Below are 23385 nucleotides of genomic sequence, written 5' to 3'. Positions count from 1 at the left end.
GCAATGGCAGCAAACATTTATTTGCTTTGGAACGACCCGATCTTCGCTGCTATAAACTTCCAAACCAACGATTAATCCTTTGTAACCGTATGCACCTATTGATAGACTCCTGAATTTTAATCTGCAGATCATTTTTCTTGCGTTATCAGTTTGTTTAATAGAAACGTGTATTAATATGTTTATCAGGTAGACAAATTTAACGATTAATCGATCAAATTCTAGGAACCGCGTGTTGCGAATTATTCGTATTAAATAATAAATTCTCTTACGTGGAGGTAACGAATTTATTAATATGATTAATGAAATAACAAGAAGGAATTTTACTCTTTCCCAGACGTGTAATCGTTCTGTGATACGAAATTGTAAAATCGGAAGAGAAAAGTCTAGGACCTACAACTTTTAGCTTGACAATGTTAATATTATTAATTAGTTGCGACGTAGAATTAGTTCGACCATATTCATCAACCATACGATCCACTTTCTCTCAACGTCGTTCAATCAACGAATAGACATTTGTAGCTTCTTAAGAAATATCATCAGATAACAATTGACGATCGTAACTGAGAAGGAAAGACGAACATCAATTTAAAAATTGGCAGCCTGTTTGCTAAAAAGTAAGAAACGCGAGGAGAATACTTTGGCGATGAAAAAAGCGAAAGAATCGAATGAAATCGAGACGAAACGATTTCTCAGAGACGAGTGAGTTTCGCGTAGGTGTAATTATGCCTCTGGAACCCCTTTTTCCCACAGAACTAAATATAGCGAGTGTCATCCGATGGCCTGGACACACATGTCTCGGAAAGTACGAGCCCACATCTGGTCGCTGTTTCCTGCTAGCCGTGGCATCTTCTGCAATATGATTTATTTTCGAGCGGCCGAATCCCAGAGGTTCGGTGTAAATTAGATCACGCCATACCGAACAGTCAATGATCAAAGACGCGAAGAAGAGCGATGATAGTCTCACGACGAATCCTCGCCAGTCAAAACAATTCTACGTTTTATCAAGAAACTTCTTCACCAAAAAGAAGAAACAAAAAATCACGACGAACCCATCTGCGATTTTTCATTTTCGCTCGACATTTGTCAGAAAGATGAAACGCTGTAACTTGGAGAGCAAAACTAAATTTGCAGAAATCGTCAAGGATCGATTTTCTATTCAGGATCTCTATCCAGGATCTACAGAAGAGATTAAATGAACGCAGAAAGGAAGAAAGAAGATACAGGAGACGATATCGATCCTTTTCTATTCGTCGTCTCTGATGAGGATCTATCGAGAAGAGATAGAGAGGAAGAGAAAGAACGAAAAGAGCAAGGAAAACCGAAAAGTACAAAAGTCGGCAACAGGAACGAAGAAAGATTAAACAATTACATCGAGAACATCGATCCTCTGTTTCCGATTTCCATCGAGGATTTACCAAGAGGGTAGAACGTTCGCAGAAAGCAAGAAGGAACGCGCAGAAGCTGGCTGATCGAGGTCACCAGCATCAGGAATTCACGGTGCACCGCGAGTTCCCCGAAGTTTCTTTCTTTCATCTCCGAAACATTATTCTCAGGCCTAACAGCGGGTCCAGTCCCCGGAGATGGGAACAGAGGAAGAACGGAGGGACCAGGGGGGCCAGGTAAAGAGCGTCTACGCGCGGCCAGTTTTGAAATGCTCGGCAATATAGTGAGTTCGTTATGAGGCGAGCCCCGACGTGGTATGGCTCATAATTGCAGAGTTGGCTTTCGAGCTGCGCACCTTCGGGCGTGTTCTACCTCTCGGCTGACACCTATTGTCCGCAGGAAAATCCCTTTGTCCCCGAAAAATCGTCCAATTCCATCTGAAATTCGTCCTTTTTAAAAATCTCCATCGTCCGTCCACGTTACGAAGATTTTTCTTTCTGCGACGTCCCTCGTCTTGAAAGATTCTCGCAGAACGCGACAGAGGGAAAAAGAGAGGGAAGAAAAGCGAAGAAACGGACAAAATATTTGCGGGCCGAGGATGAAAATTATTAGCCCGAGAATGTCTTAATCTTCGACAGCGAAGCGAAGACTCGCGGTGCTTGTCTTAACATAAATTTTTTTTCCCGCGGCCTGTTCGACGGAGAAACGCGAGGATGTGGCCTGTAAGTGGCGTAACGCAGGCCGCACGCCGGTGCATAATGCATGCGAGGCGTCCAACGACGTTTACCGCGTTAAGGTAGACCAACGTTTTTGTTCCACGCTTCTCGTCCTTCCTCGACACCTTATCAGCCACGCGTGAACTCTGTCTGCCAGGAGATTCGTGAAGCTGCGCCGACGATTAGAATGCGGATGTTTATACATTTATGGGAATAATGCGCGATAGCAACTTGAACTGCGCACAAGCGCGCAGACTACATATAACGCGCAGAAATATACGTAAAATATCCAAAGTAATATTTAAACAAAATTCTGTTTAAATTCCAGTTCTTTATAGATGGGCTCATAAAATATGGTCTGGCATAAAGATTCACAATCCATGCTTCTCTGCTTTTTTATTTATTAATCTTTTATTAGCTTCTTAAAGTATCTTTCGCCTTCCAGGTTGTGATAGCGCTTTGGAGAAAATTGATAAAGTGACGTAACTTTTGGATCGAGCGTTACGTTGTAGAATTTCTTGCGGAATAGTTCGCTGGTTCTTGTCAAGAATGCGTGCCTTAAATTATTCCCAGGCTGTCTTGAGTTATTTATCTGTCTACACCGAAGGGGTGAATCTCACCCCTTTCCTCTGACCGCGTCTTAATACGCGCGCAGAGTAAATAAACCCGCAGCTCCCTATACTCTAAGACACTCGTTCGAAAATTAAATTAATCCACTGCACGCTCGGTCATCATCCGCATGAATCAGAGACTAGATTGTTTTTCGTTGAACGATCATCGAAAGGAACCAAGTACTCGCGCTTTATTCCCTGCGGCATAGCGGCGGAGCGAAAATGCCGAGTACATTCTTTTACTTTTATCGTCTTTATCAGTCATCATAGTGTCACTTGGATCCAATTTTTATCGACGAAATCTTCCCGAAAAAGTGAAAATTTCCTGAGCTAAATATTCAAGCCTCACGCACTAACGAAAGAAGATCCATTATTCGAAGATGCGAAGCAATCGATCTGCAGGCGATTCGCGAGCAATTTTGCGCGATATTCTTTGGAAGTTGGAGACAGAATTTTGGAGAAACGCAACGAGAAAGAACGCCGAAATCAAAGAATAAGAATAAGTTGGTTTGCAAACGACGGTGGCGAGGAAAGACCCAAACGGAGGAAGTTTTAAACGGCAAGTGAAAGAGAGCGGAAAGCCACGGGAGGACTTAATACGAAGGAAGTTAGACGGCGGAAGACCGCACGGTGTATAAATTCAAAGTAGATTAATATTATCCCCGCGGCTGTCGCGGCGGCAAACTTATGGCGCTAATTCGGCCGACGAATTATTACTCGGCGCTGCCTCCAGTCAGCCCCACTGTGTGTTTTGCCAAAACGGGGGTGTCCTGTCGTTAATAGAAGTCGTACGTGCTCCATGAAACACCGGGGGAACGTGTCTTTGGATATTAAGGCCCACCCCGATTCTCCAATTCCAACTGCTTTGGACAAAACACGAGTTGCTAACGATAAACAGTTTGTCTTTGTACAAATCGTCAAATCGAGAGTCGAAGAAGCCAAACAGTGGAGAATGCAAGGAACGAAGAAATAAAGTCCGTGCTGGACACAAACTTAAACGCCGTGAGTAATCTCAGAGACCAAAATTATTCGATTTAGATTTTGAGTTATTACCAAGATATAGCAAGATATAGGGAGATATTTTCCGAAGAATTAATCTATCAAGTACTAAGAGATTTTTTAGAGAAAATTTGAAGTTGATCGATTTGACTGACAGCCTCGCTGTCCGTCTGGCTCTGACTGCCGATATCACTTGATGCGTGTACAATGGCGAGCATATGAACACGAACGTTTTGCTTTCGTAATTCTCGTGCGAAACGTGTTATTCATTTCTGTAAGCATTTCAGTAGAAATTATAACAAAATATATAAGCGACAGATAATTTTAGTTGAATTGTACGTACGTACACATGCTCGCCACTGTGTGTCCTAATGATGGTAAAAAATGCTTCTACAGAGAACTAATTGTTTGACTAGTTTGCCAAATATCTATTAAAATAACAATATTCAAGAAGTACAAGTTCATAACACGTATAAAACTGGCGCACACTGTCGTAGAAATTCTAATCGATAAAAAGAAACTCGCATTGTCATTCTAATCCCCGGTAAAGGGGACAACCGAGTCCAAGACAAGATCCATGAAGGTCTTTTAAGAAAATTAAGGAGCCTCTGCATTGTCTCTCGTCTCGCGGAAGCTTCGAGAGGAGAAGCGTAGACAACAGCTGTTTAGCATCTCCGATGAAAAAGCCGGACCGGTAATTATTCAAATTATTTTCAAGAAGGGCCACGGTATTTCTGGCTCGGCCACTGCGGCGGATGTCTTTATACTCGTCTAACGGGTGTGAACGAAGTGCATAGTGCTCCTTCTCATCGAAACCGCGAGAAGAATAAAAAAAGATGTACAACAGACACTTAGTGTCATCGACCATATCAAGGGACCATCTGTGAGCGCTTAAATATTATTTTTATCAAAAGCTTCCCGTTTTGGATACTCATTCTTTTTTAATACATAAAAAAAGCTTTGAACCAACTGACCGATTTATTTATTATTACTTTTCTTTTTTGCTCGATAGATTCTTACGTTTCGGTTTCCCCTTGGCGTACTTTAAAATAATTTTAATATTCCATCGTTCTCGTAAAATAAGCTTGCACAACAGGTAGCTATAATTCTAACTAATAACGATGATTTTGCAGACGATCGAATAAATCGATCGAATAAAAGACGACGTAACTTTCGTCGAGGTAAAAGTGAACCAGAACCCGAAATATATTTTCTTATTTCTGGAGCTATTCGTAGAAATGTCTACCTTACGATAATTTACATATTCCAGAAGAAATAGCCTGTCGTACGAACTGGCAACTAGCGTGACGTTTAACGTAATGAATATTTTAATTTATTTAAGTTACAAACACGCGGTTCATCTTCCAAATTTCTCCTTAATGTTCCGGAATAAGGGGAAAAAATCTGATTGGTAAAGAGTTAAGAGTGTCGTATCGACGAGCGAGATCAACTCTTTCGTGACGAACAGAGGAGGGAAGGTAGGGAAGAGACGAGAAGAAAAAGAAGGGAGCCACGAAGGTAGAGATTAGACGAGGAAGAAACTTTTTAGACGGGCATAGATACCGTGAAGGTGTTATGTGTAGAGTGACTGATGAGTTTTCCGCTCGATTGGATAACGGGTGAAGCCAACACCAGTTCACTTTTGTATCTTTTTCCATCCCTTGCCAGTATAACGTCGTCCAACGACGTCCATTCGACCTAAATCTCGACCAAGCCTGATGGATTCCTCACTGCATTGCGGTTTCCGATAAAACGAGTCAGGTGTTCGTTCGTCGAATGACCAGCTCGTGGAACGGCGATTTTATATCCTGCTATAATTTTATGCTGATCCGTAAAATTGAAAGGATCGAAGAGGCAGAATAGTTTCTCCGGTGCGGTTAAAATACAGGTACAAATTAGTCACTGGAGAAAAATGCTATTACCAAGTACAGTCTACATACTTGGTCGATTTGAAATTTCATTAGGATTTTATGATACTGTCGTTACACAGGCAAATACAATCTATTCGTTCGATAAGCTTATTACGATTGTCAAATGCAGGTTTACTTTGTTCGTTGGAAATTATAGTTCGCAAAATAGTAGTTACAGTTATGCGAGCGTGAAAAATAATTCTCGATAACGTGTTACGTGATTTTTACGAATAAAATTGTTTCCTTGTAGCTTCGTTACTGTAGTGGGATTTGTGCAAGAAATCAATTAGCAAAAGTATCAGTATTCATATCACCAGCCTCCATATCGATTCGCGGAACTTCTCATAACTCGATTAATTTCACGGACATGAAATCACAATCTACGAAAACGAATGAAACGAAGCGTAGGAAAGAACGAATAATTTATTTACGTCCATCTATTTTGAGGTTCGAAGCTATTTCAGGCATCTGAAAAATATCACGAATTTGAAAAAGAACGTTTAAAATGCGTGCAGCGGCTAAAGTGGAGAAAATCGAGACGAGCATGCCAAAGACGAAGGCAACAGGGATTCAGAAAAGAGGCACTTTAGACACGTCGCCTATCAAGAGCCGATCCATGCTTCCGGCAAGACACAAAGGCTGCCTTCATGCCACGAACCGTCCTCCTCGTCGTCATCCTCGGCCGTCGCGTCGTACTCTCTGATGACGACTAAGTAAGTAATCGAGCCTGGCCACTCTTTCGACCGACTTGTTATCATCACATTAACACAACGTGTCTGTTCTACGTTCATATGATACCAGATTTTTAATTCAATTGGATGCCTCTCCCGACGCTTGGACATCGTCAACGCTGGGAAGAAAGTAAACGTGACGTTCGCTCTTTTTTTTTTCCTTTAGATTTCATTACGAAGTCAGACAATGGAATCGTCTTAGAATTGTCCATTTAGAGTTTTGAGGGTAGATAAACTCGCAACTACTCAGCGCCCTTTGCACCCTGCGTCGAGGGTGAAAGAAGCATCTTGGCAAATTGCGGACCGTAAGAGATCGCCATTCAAATTCCAAGGAGGGTTGTTCACGCGAATTTTGGAAAATAGAGGAATATACACAGTGTACGTATATATATCGAAAATAAAGAAGGATAGAATGTAATAATTTCATGGAGAGACAATGAGAAGGAAGAGGATATATATATAGGAATCGAACAACTGATTTTCCTTGCGCTGAAATTTCGGACGGATCACGAGGATTTTTATCAACCCTTTGCAATCCAATGTCGTCAAAACCATTTAAAATTTCTTTCCAAAGTCGGATGGCGCGGTAAATATCTATCGACTGGGATTTGCTTCGACCAGTTGATAGCGCCACGAAAAATACGGCGATTGCGGAAGCTTAAAATCTCAAACTAAGGCGAAAAGAAAGGAAAAGAGGAAAATTTTCCAGAAAAAGTAAATAAAAATAAGAAAGCCACGTAAAGGCGAAGGAACTGACTTGTCTGACGCGAATTTCCAAACAGCCCCTGTTAGAATCTCCACAAGCAATCCTCTGCGAACAAATTCATGACCAACAGCTCGGTGTAAGACTAAGAAAAGGATGATAACAGAGAAAACGAGAAATACGAAATGCAGGAAAGAAAGAGAAGAGACGCGAAACTCAAAAACCAAGAGGAAAGAAAAAGACTACGCTTCCGCGGAATAATTAAAGAAAGGAATAACGATACATAAAAATGAAGGAGAATTTACTGCTGTCCATTAAAATTCCAAAAGAATCCCTATTAAAATCTGCAGGAGCAAGATCAGACTCGAGCAAGTGATACGAAAAGAAGAAAAAGAACGAGAACGGGAAGAGGAAAAACAGAGAGAGAGGAAGAGAGAGAGAGAGAGAGAGAGAGACGAAAGACAAAGAGGCAGAAGGTCGGCAAGGAGGAAGGGTGGGATATCAGCGAGAAAAGCAACGCTCGAGGAGACACGCAGATAGTAAGCGGTCTTAGCGTGTCGCTTAGCACCCTATCTGGCGGGATCTTCTCTCGGGTCCAACCCCTGCTCGCCCCCCCGGGGGCTGCGTTTGTCGTGAGCATTACTCACTTTCTAGACGCCTACTTGCGAACCCCATCGCCGCAGCCGTCCCCGAGGCTCACTGACTACATTAGGGGACAAATCTTCCAGAGGTCGGCCTAGCCAGGAGGCCAGCAGAGATCCGAGCAACCGGAGGGGGTGGCTGTTCGACGTCACCCTTGCACGCCGACCGGACACTTTCCTCGGTCAGGACACGCGTGCACGTGCGTGGACCAAGAGAAGCCCGATAGGCGTGAATCTTTCCCTCAGATTTATGGCCTCGCACTCGCGACCAGCTTTCCGTGATAACAGCCAGAGGTGGGTTGCTTCGGATTTTCCATCTCGTCTTTGGACGTAGATGTTTGTAATGTCGTTCTAACAACGAGATTTTTAATCTCTTTTGCCCTGTTTTCCGTTTCTTAATAGTTGATCTAGTTTTCTATCTTTCTCGAAACAGGAATTTCTGTTTGGAAATTAGAATTAGAATATTGCTACGAGCGATCATGATTAATAATTCGTGGCAGTGCTACGAATACACGACGATACGATAATTGTTAGACAGTCGAGAGATAGTTCGATACATAACGTTTCAACGTAAATGGAAATTTCGGATCTTCTAGTGTATCGGAGTACTTAATAGTTTTATTTAGTAGATCAGCGTATTATAAAATATATTCTAATATAATATATAACTGTTTTGTTTCATCGTGTATGGAAGATATCGTATACGATCGAAGACTTTGACAATTCTCCACAAGCCACGAAGCAGAACATGGTCGAAATGCGACGTTTTAATACGAAATTTCAACTTTTCACTGCACCCCTTCCTTTCGTTTCACTGTCTTCCCAAGTAAAGTAAAAACGAGCGGGAAACGACTAGAAAAGTAAATGAAGTAGGAGCAGAAGAAAATTAATTCCACTGTCAGTGGGTTAATGCCGGGCTGTCCAATTATGCATGGCGCATCTGTAGTTCGGTCGCAGCTCGGTCTTATTGCACTCACGAAACGTAAAGGAGATATTTATGGCCGCGTACACGTGTTCCCACATATAACTCCGATCTATATTTGGCCGAGCAGCTAACCCTGAATTCCTGCTTCGTTTCTCGTACGTGGTTGTACGAGCTGTGCGGTATGCCAGCCTCTACAGGTTGCTCCCTCGAACAAGTGGTCTTGGGTGCGTGCCGATAATACCAGACACGTGGTTCTCGTTAATCTCGTATAGATTCCCCGGAGAATTTTATGTCAACCGCGCCATTTTTCAAATATCAAACGAAGAAGAGGCTCTGTTGTATAACACCTCGATCAATTTTTTGATGAAATTAGAAACTTTCGCGTGTCGCATTTCTCCTGTTTGGCTGCTTGAAAGTATAAGATATCCGTGAGCAAGTTTGTCGAGGAACTCGTGTCGTTTTTCACTGCATTTATTGTCAAGCGTAAGACAAAGGAGAAACTTCATACAATCACTTTGATTAATCTAGTCGATGGAATTCGAAATTCTTGTGTTTTACATTTCCCGTTTCTGGCTGTTTGAAATATCTTGGGTCAAGTTTACCAGAGAACTCGTAAAACGATCACGAGGTGAAACACGAAAACTGCTACCTTGTCATTTGTGTTCGAATGGCTGCTGAATATGCAACTTGCCAAGGATTTATGTTTTAACGAACGACCAGGAAGAGCCGCTCTCCTGAGCGGGAATTTACGATACCTTTAAGAATCGCTCGAGCTCTTCGCTCGATACTTGTAAAATTTAGTTAACACGTTCAAAATACTCGTTTCGCGAGAGACGTTTCATTTCTTTTCAAATGTTAATATCTGGTAATAAAAATAGTACTAACGGTATACATATATTTTATAGAATATGAGAATTTTTATTTCTACTCGTCGATATATGTATATATTTATTTGCAACTCTGATACATATTTTCTAAATTCTCACTATGAAGAATTTCGTGATCCAATATAAATTGCAATTCTTCTGTAATATAGTTATAAACAAAAACCACTGCGATAATATAATGCTATGGGTGTCTCGTTAAAAAGTATCGAGATCTATTCGGCAAAAATTCATGGTAACGCGCGAGACGCTAAAATATTCTCTCTGTTCTCTCGAAGGGAAAAGAAAAATGGGCAGGTGTAGCTTGCGATAAAAACCAGTAAAAGATCATTCCACAAAATATGACGACGGGGAGAATAAAATCGATCGTTAAATAGTCAGACGCAGGGACGACGATGGTCAGACGCTTAAGTAGATCGTGTCTTCCAAACAACGGATAATTACAACTCGAAACGGCATGCCTTAAGTGCCATCGATAAAACACTTAAGCGTTTTCTCGCATAAATGCGAGGCGTGCGGCTCTTCTTTCGCGAGCAGGTCGTTCCAGCGTGCTCGTAATACCGTTTTCAGTGGAACCCGGAAATATAAAGTTTAATGGAAATGGTAAACGCGGTCCAACGACCGTATAAATATTCATCGACCGTCGTTTATATAAGCTGCTTCTAGGTGAATTATGGAAACGCTTGTCACTCGCACTGAGAACAATGCCATCGCAAGTGGGTGTCCCTCTCGACTGTTCACCTCGCCTTCTAATTATCCTGACTTTATTAGAACATTGCTTGGATGCTTCGCCTCTGATTGGTGCTGAATGCAAGTAGAAACCAAAAACCGTGAACAGACCGGCGCAAAGAAATTCACAAGACGAGTTTGTGATGTTCAATTCGCTTGTGCGAGACACTGCAAATGATCGGTGTGCGCGTTACGATTACGCTGTTGATGTTCGTGCAAATTCATACTCTTTTCCAGAACGAATTAAGAATAATATCATATTGTTTCTTATGTTTAGTAAAAAAAAAAGTTTACATTGAGTTGTCCCAAAAGTTCCTTTCGTGTCATAAGGAAATAATAGATGTACAATATAATTTGTTTTATCTTGTTCTATTACTACAAAATGGATCATACATAATTCAATGAAATAAAACAACAAATATCGTGCAGCTATTATTTCGTTATAAAGCGAAAGGAACATTTTGGGCAATCTAATACGATATTTTTGCAGCATTTTATTGCCGCGGTTATTGCAACAGAATAGAAGATCATTGAGACATTTTAACAAATATAAATCAACGATTAATATCCGATCTGTTGGCTGTAAAATTGCCTGTACTAATTTTTCTATCTGTACTATATTTATGCGTGTATAATTTAATAATTTATTGTCAAATGCATCGAGGCTGCTTTATTAAAAGGTTTCGCTTCTTATAATCTGAAATAATTGATCGCAAACTATTCGACTATAGCACATTTCCGAATATACCAAGCTTCCTACTTTTCTAGAATTAATTCTCATTGAAACATCGTTGGCAACCTTTTATCACAAACTCTAATAGCAACTCTACTTTCGTTCAAATGATTACTCTCGTACAAATAAGCTAGCATTTCCTACGTCCGCAGAGTGGAATCTACCGTGCAGAACGAGCAATGAAACCAAATCACCGTTTAATCGACGCTTTCAGCGAAAAAGCCATCGATTTAACCGGTGATTCGCGAGCTTCCCAAGGATTTACGAAGCAAAACGAGATGTATGCGGATCGAGGGAAGAATGCAGCACCCACCGTATAACTTATTCACCGTTTAAGGGAAATTTCGATGCCGCATATGAAGAAGGTGGGGCGGGGGCGATGTTGGAACAGTGGCGCGGCCATAAATCATGGCATTTTCAGATTTCCTTTTATCAGTGGTACTCTCGCGGTGACCAGCGTTGACCTACGCCCATAAATATCCCCATTAATATTAACTTAGGCTGGAAGGCGAGAATCGCGAGTGACCGAAACGAGCTGACAAAAAAACGGGACCGAGGGGGTGCGAACGGTGGTGGAACAGCGGAGAAAAAAACATCTCGTATGCCAGGGACGAATCTCATATTGGACGCAGCTGGGAATTGGCCGATCGAAAAATTCATGGCAAACCGAATTTCCAAGGGGGTACACCACCCTTCAACGATGGCTATTGGGGTGAGAATACTAGCTTTATTTTTCTGTTATTTCCGGGATAGTGGTAGCTGGCTGTTCGGAGTTATCATCGTGCGATCGTTGCAAATATCTCTGCCACGGAGACGAATCGAATTTATTATAAGGCAGACAAACTGTAATTTATCTATCTGTAATATGGAAAACCATAATCGTTTCCTTTCGTGTCATTCTCGTTCAATCTCACTTCGTCGATCCTACGATTGCAAATAACTTTTCTTGTAATATGAATTACAAAATTCAGCAGAGAGAATTTACCACGAGTGAATTTGTCGATGAAAAATTCCAGGCCAGTCCATTTCGATTCCTTTCTCTTGCTTCTTTGGTTCCGTGTTTCTGAACTTTTTCCAAATAATCCTCCTGTTCGAATAATTATTTATTGCTTCGCTATCGTGATTCCACAATCTTCGCAAATAACGTTTCCCACATAAAGACGAGCAAAACATCTCCAAAAATATATGTTTCTATCTGACAGTAAGTGGAGAAACCACAAAGACAGCCAAGTATCTGCAGCTCCCAACGAAACTTCCCTTTCTTTCGACACCGACGAGACACGTGTCTATTAATCCCGTTTCTTCCAGGCGTTCGATACCTCCGTGTCCCTCGAGTTGTAATTTCTTGCGACCGATTCGACACCCGCTTTCTCGTACAGCGAATCGCTGCAAGAAAATTGCATCGCGCGAAATGCAGATCGTGACGCGTGAAATGCAAACATCGAGAGCCACGCGTTCGATGGCTAATCGTTAAAAAGGAAGAAAGCTATCGATCGTTTCGACACCGTCGTCCTTTTGCTTTTTCATGCTTCGATAGATTCAACGAAAATGAAATATTTTTCTACAAGCGCCAACACCTAAATTCCATATGGCCGTTATAGTAACAGGCGTGCAAAAAAGATTACGAAACGATATTCGAGACAGTTGCAAAATTTGTCTGACGACAGACGATCCGATTCTACTTGATCTCGTTTTGTCCTCTTTCTTTCAGAAACTATTTTATAGAAAATAATATCGATTAAGCAATATTTCTGGCGCAAAGAAGTAACAGTTTTATAACAAATACGAGCCACGTCCAGGAAGCGATCCAACTATTTTGTATTAAAAATTACACCTTCGCTAACGTTTGAAATACGTTCTCTTGGATTTTCCACGCTTCGTTCTAGTCTCGCTTATTTTGTTTTTTTAAAGGAACCACAGAAAACGATTTGTTCGTTCCGGAGAATTTGCCATTGACGGGCTTCATCCTCTTGATTACGTCCAAAATTCGAGATCTCCTTCGATGGCGATTTTAATTTCCATTCAAGTGGTTGAATTGCCGAGCCACGAACGAGATAGAAACAATTCTGCTGAACCAATAGCTGTTCTTTCCAACACTGACGTTTAAAGCTACATTGACGAATCACGTACTTAACTTTCACATACTGTTGCTACACTTTTCAGCATAATTCAAATTCGTAATATATCGATCCCATAAGAAGATAATAGTCGCTGTCTTTCCTTATCGATTTCTCATTACCTTGTAGCCTAATTTAGTTTTCAGATACTCTCACCGCAAATCGGCCGATATCCAAATATGTACTTACGACCATTAGCACACGCGGTAAGATTTATTTTAAATAGTAGCCACGTTCCATCAAGATCTGGAGAGATGGGGTTCTCAAGATATTCAAGATGGCCGGATACTTTCCTCGTGCATTACCAGCGAAAGCACGTTGCATTTATTCTCGGTAATTCCCTGGCTCTAATCCTGAAAGGTCTGCCACGCAACCTTCATCTCCGTTCGCCATCCAGCCGAGACGTTATTAAGCCATCAAATATCCCGTGTATTATAAAATCATACTCGCGATTTTTCTCCGCGTGCACAAGATCGTTGATTGCGATATCAGCGGTATTGGCTGGTGAATATACTCGATGCCTTTTAACATCACGGCGCAACGCGAGAGGAACAGGAGGATCTGCTCTCTGTTCCTCTTTAAAGCAGCTTCGCTCGATTATTTTCAAGTTGGAAGGCCAAGTCGATGATGATGACGATGCCTTTTAAGCCTGCATCGGCTTAATTGATTTATTTCTGAGAGGGTCCAGGAGTCAAGGTACCGGGGTCGCTGATTGGCCAGCGTAGAGAAGGGGCCATCGAGCGGACAGGACGATCAGCCTCGAGAGGACCTCTCTTTCTTTCCCCGCTGCTCCCCTCCATTGGAACCCTTTCTTCGATCTTATCCTCGAAAGGCTCGACAATTAAGGATAATAATTACGGTGTTCCGGCTACTGATCTCTGGCTACCGGTCTTCCGGCCAAATGAAAAAAAAGAAACGAGATGCGACCCTCGGGCTTACAACTACAATGTTCCTGTAGCGGTAACGAAAAGTGGCCGATTAATAATGGCTCAATTTTCACCGGGCGTTGTAATTAGAACGATTTCATCCGGTCGAACATTGTTATTAGCCCGAGTATTTAACTGTGATTCCGCCTTCTGATGGCTCGGTAATCGTCGCGACCTTTTAGTGGCGCCAAAAGATGGGACGACTCTATTCGCCATAGAGTTTAAAGCGGTTAGTAGAATGTTTTTTAATCGAAAGGATGTTCGTTGGAGAACATCGAGGTACTTACGAGATGCTTTGGTATATCGTAGTAATTTATTTCGCTGTTGCGAAAGAGAATTTTCCATTTTGCGGAGTACACAGTCTCGCGAAAGTATTCTTCCATATATTTCAATCATTTTTATGAAAATATTCATCGTGCGTAGTACGCAATTGCTACACCGGTACTCATAGTAGGTCGTAAAAATGTTCCAACATCTGTTCAAACTTATTATTATCGACATATTTCACCTTACGATAAAATTTCTTTAGCACCGTTTCTGAGACTTCAACTTTTAAAACAAGTTGTTAAAATGAAGAAATGAAAAAAATGATGAAAAGAGATGGAGTTGGTCGGTTTGATTTCTCAGAGATCTATCGGCTTCGTATCATAAACAAATTATACTTGGATTTCAATTCCCTGAAGAAGCTTCCCATTTCATCGCCAACAATTTTATCCTCACGAATACAACGTAGTTCGCGTTCGATTCGCAATTATTCGCTAAAAGAAACTAAATACAATTTCTAACTGTCGAACAGAATAAAATAAACGCGATACCAGTTTCGCGAAACGATCGTTGGTATTAAATGGATGGTCTTCGTCGAACAAACATTTCCGCCAGCTCCCGGCCGAGTGTATTTTCCTCTAAATTATACGATTCCCAGGACTGATGCTGAAAGCTTTACGATGATTTTATTGATTCTCGAACACGACTTATCGTTCGTTATTGCTCGTATCCCGAGAGCTCGTTCGAGTTCGCGCAACGCCGCGGGCCACAAGAATGAAATTCTCGGTCGGAAGATGCTCGAGAACAGCGTGGAATTTTGTTCGCGGAATTCCGCCGCGTTTCCAGATCCTCTGGGACCTCTTTCGCCTCATAACAAACGGAAACGATCGTCCTTATACATTCTAAACGATTCTCGAGCGAATAGAAGGGAAGGCTCGTAACGTTCCTTTGACTAGCTATCGATAATCACAGTTACGATAAATTCTCAATTTTTGTCCGAGATACGACACATTTACGTGAAACTTGAAGATGCAAAATTGCACAGAATGTTTTGCACATTTGCACAAATTGCCCACTTTATGGGTAAAGATATATATTGGGTTGACAACTAAGTGATTGCGAATTTTGTCATTAGGCGGTATTGACAAAATCCGCAATCATTTAGTGGCCAACCCAATAGACATGTAAAACATCCAAAGCGTAGTATTTGTTACGATGGAGAAAACAACAATTTCCTAGCCGAGTTCCGCTTTGTTAGTCATCTTCGCAAAATTCCGTAGTCGCATGAATAGTCTAGTTATAACGTAGCGAGATATTTGATCCTCGACTGATATCGTCGAATATTTAGCGTTCTACGTATTGTACGATAAAAATCATGAACGATAATCTCGTTAAGTGTATTAAAGAAAACTGTAGGCTGTAAAATCTATATGGATTTACAGTACAAATAACAAAGTTTAAAAGTTATATTAATTATTAATCCTAATTTAAACCGTTTCTAGATCACCTGATCTCCTTCGTCAAGTAGGAAATGGTTCGTTCCTTTTCTCTTTTGTTCGAGGCAGATAGTTCTACTTCGAAATTTCCTCGTCACACTCGAACGCCCTGTTTTTCTTCCCTTTTCAGTCTCAATTTTTAAAAGATCCCCAGTCTCTTTCCCCTTTTCAATCTTCTCTTTTTCCTCGCAGATTCCAATATAGCGAGCTGCGCGAGGTAGTTCGGAGGCGCGCCAACAGAAAATTAGAAACATCCGATAGGGCCCTTTATACCACGATCCGAAGGCAGGGCAAAAAGGAACTCGCGACCGGATCGACTGCGAAATAAGCTGCTCCAGCGGTGGATCGATCGATCGCCTGTACCGCGGACGTATAGATTTGGACTTAACGTCGCTTCTTCGATGGCATTCAATTTTTTCTTCCCGGTAGACGAGGATTTTTCACGGTACTCGATTCTGATTCGTCTAAATGCTATACTTAGTCATGCCAGGAATTTTTCAACCAAGTCGGTGCTCGCCAACGTACACATTCAGCATCGTGTGCATCACTTTCTAATTATCCTATTTGATTTTCAGTCGCTTTAAGCGTTCCAGCCCTTCGAAAAGCTACAACGTTGCTGGAACACACGTCGATAGACAGCAACGGATTTTTACGCAACTTCGTATCCTTCAAACTCGACTAGTTTCGAGGTAAACTCGACGCTGCACCTGTTTCTCCGAAAGCGAAACCACTGGATACTTGGCACACGGCTGGAAATGAAACTTTACGATCGATGATGCATCGGAACGAAAATATGGAAGAGAAGTTGGATAAAGTTGGGGCAGCCAAGTGGAGAATTCGTATGAAAGAGAAGAATCCCGCGTGAGCCGAACGAGGAGAGATACGAGGAAAGAAGAGAGAAATGTCCGTGAAGAGAGGAAACGGGAAGGGAAAAGGGAGAGAAAGAGAGGAGAGCGCGTCCAACACGGACATTCGTCACACGACATCAAACGCGGCTGCCGCCCGTTGGAGACTCGACCGACCGACTCTAAAGACTCCGGTCGATCAGCCATGAAGAGAGGGCGCACAGTGAGGAGGAATCGCAAAAAAATCGGGAAAAATGAGGGGAAGGAGGAAACGGCCGGAGCCGACTTTGTAAGGGTACTCTGTTGCTCTCATTCTTGTATTCAAGCTCGATTAATCTCGTACGTTTTCGTGTGCGGGGGTGCGATCCAGATTTAATTGCGACGTTGATTAACCCTTTCAACGTTTACACCGTTTACTTTGTAAGACGTTCAGAGAGGACGGATACGTTCTGACGCGATGACTAAACGTGACGAATTTCTGAAAATGAATGGGTTTTCTATATCGGAATATTATCTCTTTTCTTCTTCTTTTTATTGTGGACATTTGCTGCAGGATTGTTGCAGAGGCTTCGGCTTAGAAATAGACAGAAATTTACAAAATCTGTTTGCACCGATTGTTGTATTCCGCTTATAGAATTATATCGTAGAATGTTTTAGATAATTATGGTAAAACCGCAACCCATGAAGACAATGTTCATCGTTCGCTGTGCTCGATATGTAGGTTGTGGGATTATGTATTTAAAAAATTTGTAGAAATATAGTATTTGTATAAATATTATAAAAATATGCAGATGAAGAAATATTGATAAAGAAAGAGAATATTTGATACTTCGGTATTAAGAGTTCCTAATTTTAAAATATATCTCTGTATTACAATACCCACAAGTAAGACATTCTTTGACACTTTCTTTGACACATTTTCACCAGCAGGAGCTTCAAGAATCACACGTAAAAACCTAACTTACTCTGTACGCTATAAAACGAAAATAAACGTTTAGATCAATATCTGTAAGCACGAACGAGAGTACCAAGAGTTCGTGTTTACCAAGAAATTAAAGACAAACAGATGAAGGAGATAGTACGAAGGAACACGATCGAAGAAACGCGATTTGACCGGAAGTGACGTAGTAGCGGCGAAGAAAAAGCGGCGTAGGGCGCGAAGAGAAGCAACGACGTTCATCAACCATCTTCCTACGCCAAATACCCACGACGAAAGGGAAAAAGGGGAAAAATCACGATGTCGAGATGCAGATAGATGGCAGCATGTATTGACTTTGTAATCGCGACCTTGAATTACTGCACGAATGATGACTGAGCGGTATTTAATGTATCGAAAGACGTTCCGCGGCTGATTCTGCCGGCAAGTCATCCCAGTCATTGTATGTTCCAGGATTCTGAACCGGTAGCTGCCGGTCGCTACCGTCGTTGATCGTTCAATATACGACGCACTGGGAACTATTCCAGTAGCCGGATCGTCGCTCGAAGGCGAAGAAGATCGATTAAAGTCGTTTCAAGAGTACCTCCGCGAAGAGATTTTTCTAAGGTCCCTCGTAAAATTCATTTCCAAGTACGAGAATGTTGCATTCGGGATTCTTAACTCGACGATTGGAATAGTAGGTGTGATAGTTTCGATTGTTGGAGCTTTTTAATTTCTCCTTAATTTCATACACTCGCAATCGAGGGATCGAGTGGACTACGGCGATTTTCTTTTGGCTCGTTGGTTAAAGATAAACGTAGAAAAGATACATCAGATTCTGTTTGAATCTCTTTGAAGAAGATGTAGGAGACGTATTTGTCCGCGGGATATTTCTGTGAATTTATGAGTCGTTATTAGGCGTGTACAATTGCGCGTTTCAACGTGCAAAATTCAGCTTAGAAAACATGGGAAGAATCAAATCTTTCTTTCTGTACGAAGTTTATTTATAAGGAAATTCGACTACCAATAAAAATATCGTAGCTTAAATCCATAAAATTAAATGGGAATTTAACACTGAACGATTAAAATCGCGCGAAAAGCGGACAAAATCGTGTACGATGAAAATGGCCATTAACAATATTCCCTGCATGAAGTTTCTTCTTCCACCTGATCCATTAGAATTTTAAATACGAATTTTCTAAATTACTTTCATCATCCTATCAGTACGTAGATCACATCGAGAAAAATCATCGACAACCATGCTTCTTTTTGTCATCTTTCTTTAGTACGCTTACCCCAGTTTACTCGCTTAGGGCTTGGAATTAATTAGCCAGCCACAATTTGCTCGCCAGACCGAGGGACAGTAATCTGTCGGCTAACTAAATTTCATATGATTACGCGGCGGGAGTCGCGCGTTCGCGAACGAGCACATTTTACGACGCAAGATTTCGCGAAACAATCCCGCCTTTGCGGAGGAGCTTCTTGCCAACGGATTGGTCCATGGTTATCCGCATAACTGCGAACAATTATCTCTCGGTTACGGATTGTTCAGTCACGTTACAGCCACGATAGCGTGCTGTCGACCGTTAAAAGCAGCTAGACGCTCCTTAAAAGGATTTATCACTGTCGTTACATCGACCGTCAGGGGCCGATAGCCTGTGTTCGAACTCGACACTACGCCGCTTGCTATAATTGCAGTCATCCCGCGCCGGAAAATTTCCTAACTTTTTTTGCACCACCGACGTTCCACGGATTCGACTGAAAACATCTGCGAGCGCTGCTCTTCTTTTTTTTCCACGGAGGCAAATTTTCTGGACGAACAGGATTTTGTCGAAGAACGCAAGATTTTCGGTTGACTTAGCAACGAACAACTCGAAGGGAATATAAGATGACCGGGCAAGAATCTTTCCGATCTTCTTCCACGGTACCTTGCTTGGTGTTTTATGTAATTCAGACGCGAGAACATTTGTGTATCTGTCATGCGAATTCTGATACACAGTAATTCATTGATTATGCAAGTACGATTAAATAAAGGTGTAAATATAAATGGTACGAAAGATAGCTTAATTTTATAAAACGTAACTGCATTTGAGGCGAGCGTTGAACAAATGTAACGCACGCTACAGAATAGATGATTGTCAGCAACACGATGAGGAGCGTCTGGTACAAAATTAACTAATATACGCATAGAGCGATCGTAAACCTTCTTCAGGCTTCTGCTACTGTAAATGTACAAAAATGAGACTTAATCTGTATCGAATCTTGGTCCTCTGTCTCTCTGATCTAATTTGTTCTTCGGTAACAAATTCTAATCACCTTAATTTCTTCACGTTCGTCGTTCTTTTTCGCCTCGAATTTTTATAGAATATTATAGAATTTTATTTAATTTCCCAATGTATATTTTCATACGTGGGTAAGTTGTCCCGTTTGATTTGGTTGAATCGCGGTACGCGTCGGCCAGATATGTTGCATCGTCGAACGAATTTCACGCCGGCGATACCGGATTTGTTTTTGCCAGGGCTGCACACTTCAGGGAGCAAGCCACTCTAATCCTCGTGATAAAACTCAGATCGGGCTACGGTGCAGCCGCGTCACGGAGAATTCAGGTTAATTTGTACCGGTAATGATTCACCGGGCTGATTGGGTTTCTTCGATGCAGCCTCCGCTCGTATTGGATCGTGGCAAGAAATTCATTTTACTATGGCTTCCAAGGCGGAACCTATCTCAACGTCCATTTCGAAGAATTCACCGTCAGGTGAGTGATTTTTAACCAGAGACCGATGATAAATCTTTCATTCATCGATCAAATGTTTTATCGATCAATGTGATTTCCTAGCTAATCATCAACACGTTCTGTGCCTCGTTCTGCCGTCGTCTAATAGAGTTTGCAATCAAGAAGCAGTTTACGTTTAAATTCTTGCATTGATAGCTAAATCACGAGCGTTACTTAATAACGATAATGAACAGGTTTATCGACGAGTAATTTTGAATCGTAAATTGCGTGCATCTTTTTATTAAAACTGATAGCTTATCGATAAGCCTTTCTCGCCACGTAAATTGTCAAAATAATCCACAAGTTTGAACAAGTTTAAACGATCTTTTAAACGAATACAGTATAACTAAATCGCTGATTTTTACGCATTTATGTGAAATCTAAAGGTACATAATACATTTATACGTAAAATAAATCCCTATTTAAGTTCTATTTCCCTAGCTGTGTCCATAGAATAAACACAAATTTGCATAAAAATCCACGTCTAAAACTAACTGCCCTGAGACATTTCAGCAGACGTATGCACGTTTTAGAGAAACCTGTATCGGACTTTATCTAATTCTGTCTTCGACTCGATGGTAATTATCTACTAATCACGACGAAAAGCACGCGTTCCATCTGCTCTACGCCAAAGTTCCACGAAAAACTAGATTCTATACAAGCTGGCGATTAGAATTCGCAGTTGGTACACGCGTGGTGAACGAAACCAGTCGGTGAAAGGACGCGTTCCAGCGTTGTCACTGGCATTTTCCGTTTGACAATCCACTCGAGAAAGTCAACGGTGTTAAAAGACAGTGGAATTTTGGCATGGACGTTGCTTTCATAAAATCAGTGAACCGTGGAGGAAAGAACCGTCGAGGAACGCTGGAATTATTCCGGCGGTGTCGCGTCCCAAACGGACCAGGAATTTTTCTTTCGTCGAGCAGCGACGGCTGCGGCGGCGGCGACAGCTTTTGACCCGGCAAAAACGGCGGCCACGTCCGCCGAATTTTTGGCTGAATCTTCGATCCTCGTGGACCGCGCGAACTGCCAGATATGCAGCCGGCAGAATCGCGGATCCTCACATGACTTACCATCCCTTTAAGATCCCTCCGTTTCTCCAATCGCGAGTCCGCCATATCAACTTGTCTTTTGCCATTTTGTCGATACAAAGAGCATCAGTCGCGCACCACGTATTTTTAATTTAGCGGTTTTTCATAATTGTCAAATGTGATGTATTGTCAGTTGTAGGTTTAGAACGACGATAATAACGAGAAATATTTCAATATTTAGAGTAATATCCACTTTCTGGCGTATCATTTCATTTTTGTTAAAAGCGAATTATATCGCAGGTAGATTTACGATTTAGATTATTCAATGATCCATCGATATTTAAAATCTATGATAATTGACGATTTAAAGACAAGATCAAGCTTCTACTAATTACACCAATGTAGATATATTGTTAGCTAATATGTATGAAACCGTAACAAAAGTTATCAGCTATGAACCAATTGAAATGAAAAATCATATATGATATCGTATAGAACCACGATTAAAAGTTGACACGCGTTTTGGAGCATCGAAAGGATGGTTATCGGGTGCGTTTTAGCGGATAAGGAAGATTTTTCGAGGTAGAATCTCCGGAGGTAATGTTCCTCTGGTAAGAGGCCAATTAACACTTCTAATCTCGAGAGGCGACGTTCTCAACTAATCCCAAGACAAAATCGGCGGTCTTCCCGTTATCTTGGACCATTGCCGGCGTTAGTTATCCATTGTCTCCGGCTTAAAGGAAACGGTAGCTAGATCTTAAATCTAAATTGCACCTGTTTGTCACTGTCCGCTGCCCTCCCCCCTTCTCCGCGACAAACGTATCGCCCTGACTACAATTAACACTTCGCCACACAAAATCCACTTGATCAAAAACAGCGAAATTTGGTGAAAAGGAAACGAAGACGAACGATGGAAACGAAATGATCGCGCAACGATGTTAAAATACCACGTTGAAGTAACCGTCTAAATTCTAGATGAAAATAACACGGTGAATCAACGTAATGGAGATTCTGTAATATTCTGATCAACTTATCGATTGACAAAGTGGTCTGTCAGAGCTGATCGACGTCGAGAGAGAAAAATTCAAACGATACGTAGGAATTAGGATGTTTGAAATCGGGACCGCTAATGCGTTAATCCGCCGTTTCGCCAGGAAAAAGTCTGTCCAGGATGAAAAAAGTTGGAATTGATCACGGTCTGCCGTGGCGAATGCGATGGCTGACTAAGCCGCGAGTTATGCCCGGTTCTACACATTTACGTACCGCTATCTATTTATCGAACTTGTCGAGCACGCCCAGTTTCCTCTCTCCTTCTCTTTCTATCTCTCTCCTCACCAAGCTACTACTCGCCTCACGTCGATCGTATCTTTGCCGGATTTTTCACATAATCACTCGAGTCTAGCAATCAGTTTCGACAGCGATAATTGATTTCCAACTACCGACCAAACGTTCGCAAACATCGACAGGTACGTGAAACTCAGGTGGATAGGAAATATAATGTAAGACTGTTTAATTCTTTCAAGTATTATTCGTCCCGCGAGATTCTTATTGTTTGAAATGATATTCGTTTCATGATAATGTTAGAATTTATGTGAAACATATCAAGAACACAACGAAAACGAAGGATATTTGTTCCGGAAGTGAAAAAGTATTTGAAATTATCATGCGAATAAAGAGTACACAGTGATCGAGGGTTTTAAACTCAGGTTCGATTAAGTGTTTTCGAAGAATGACTACGTCGAGTGAAAAAAAATTAAAAAAGTAGAAAATGAGAGAGAGTAAGCGTATGCAGTCGTAAATAGTTCAGAATCATAGCTGAGAAACGTCTGAATATAATTCTCATTGAGCAAGAAAGCTTCTTTTCATTCGAAAAACCCCTGAGTATAATTGTGATAATTATTATACTAAATAGAACAAAAGGAACAAAGGACTCACCGCGTACCAAAACATCCCGAAACTTCGCCTCACCATAATGTTACAACTAAATTAAGTAGAGTTAGTACAATGAAAAATATACGATACGCATGGAAACGCTCGACTGGATAAATAATT

General features: G+C 41.4%; 1 protein-coding gene across 3 annotated transcripts in view; it reads right to left on the bottom strand.

Annotated features, from left to right (window-relative positions):
• The window catches only part of LOC139993255 (ubiquitin carboxyl-terminal hydrolase 48), a 76884-nt gene that overhangs the window by 9575 nt on the left and 43924 nt on the right, over positions 1-23385 (bottom strand). The gene's annotated exons all lie outside the window — the stretch shown is intronic.

The sequence above is a fragment of the Bombus fervidus genome, chromosome 12 (assembly GCF_041682495.2).
Source record: "Bombus fervidus isolate BK054 chromosome 12, iyBomFerv1, whole genome shotgun sequence".
In the NCBI taxonomy this organism is placed as follows: domain Eukaryota; kingdom Metazoa; phylum Arthropoda; class Insecta; order Hymenoptera; family Apidae; genus Bombus; species Bombus fervidus.
The sequence above is the reverse complement of the archived record's forward strand: the minus strand, read 5'-3'. Positions and strand labels throughout refer to the sequence as shown.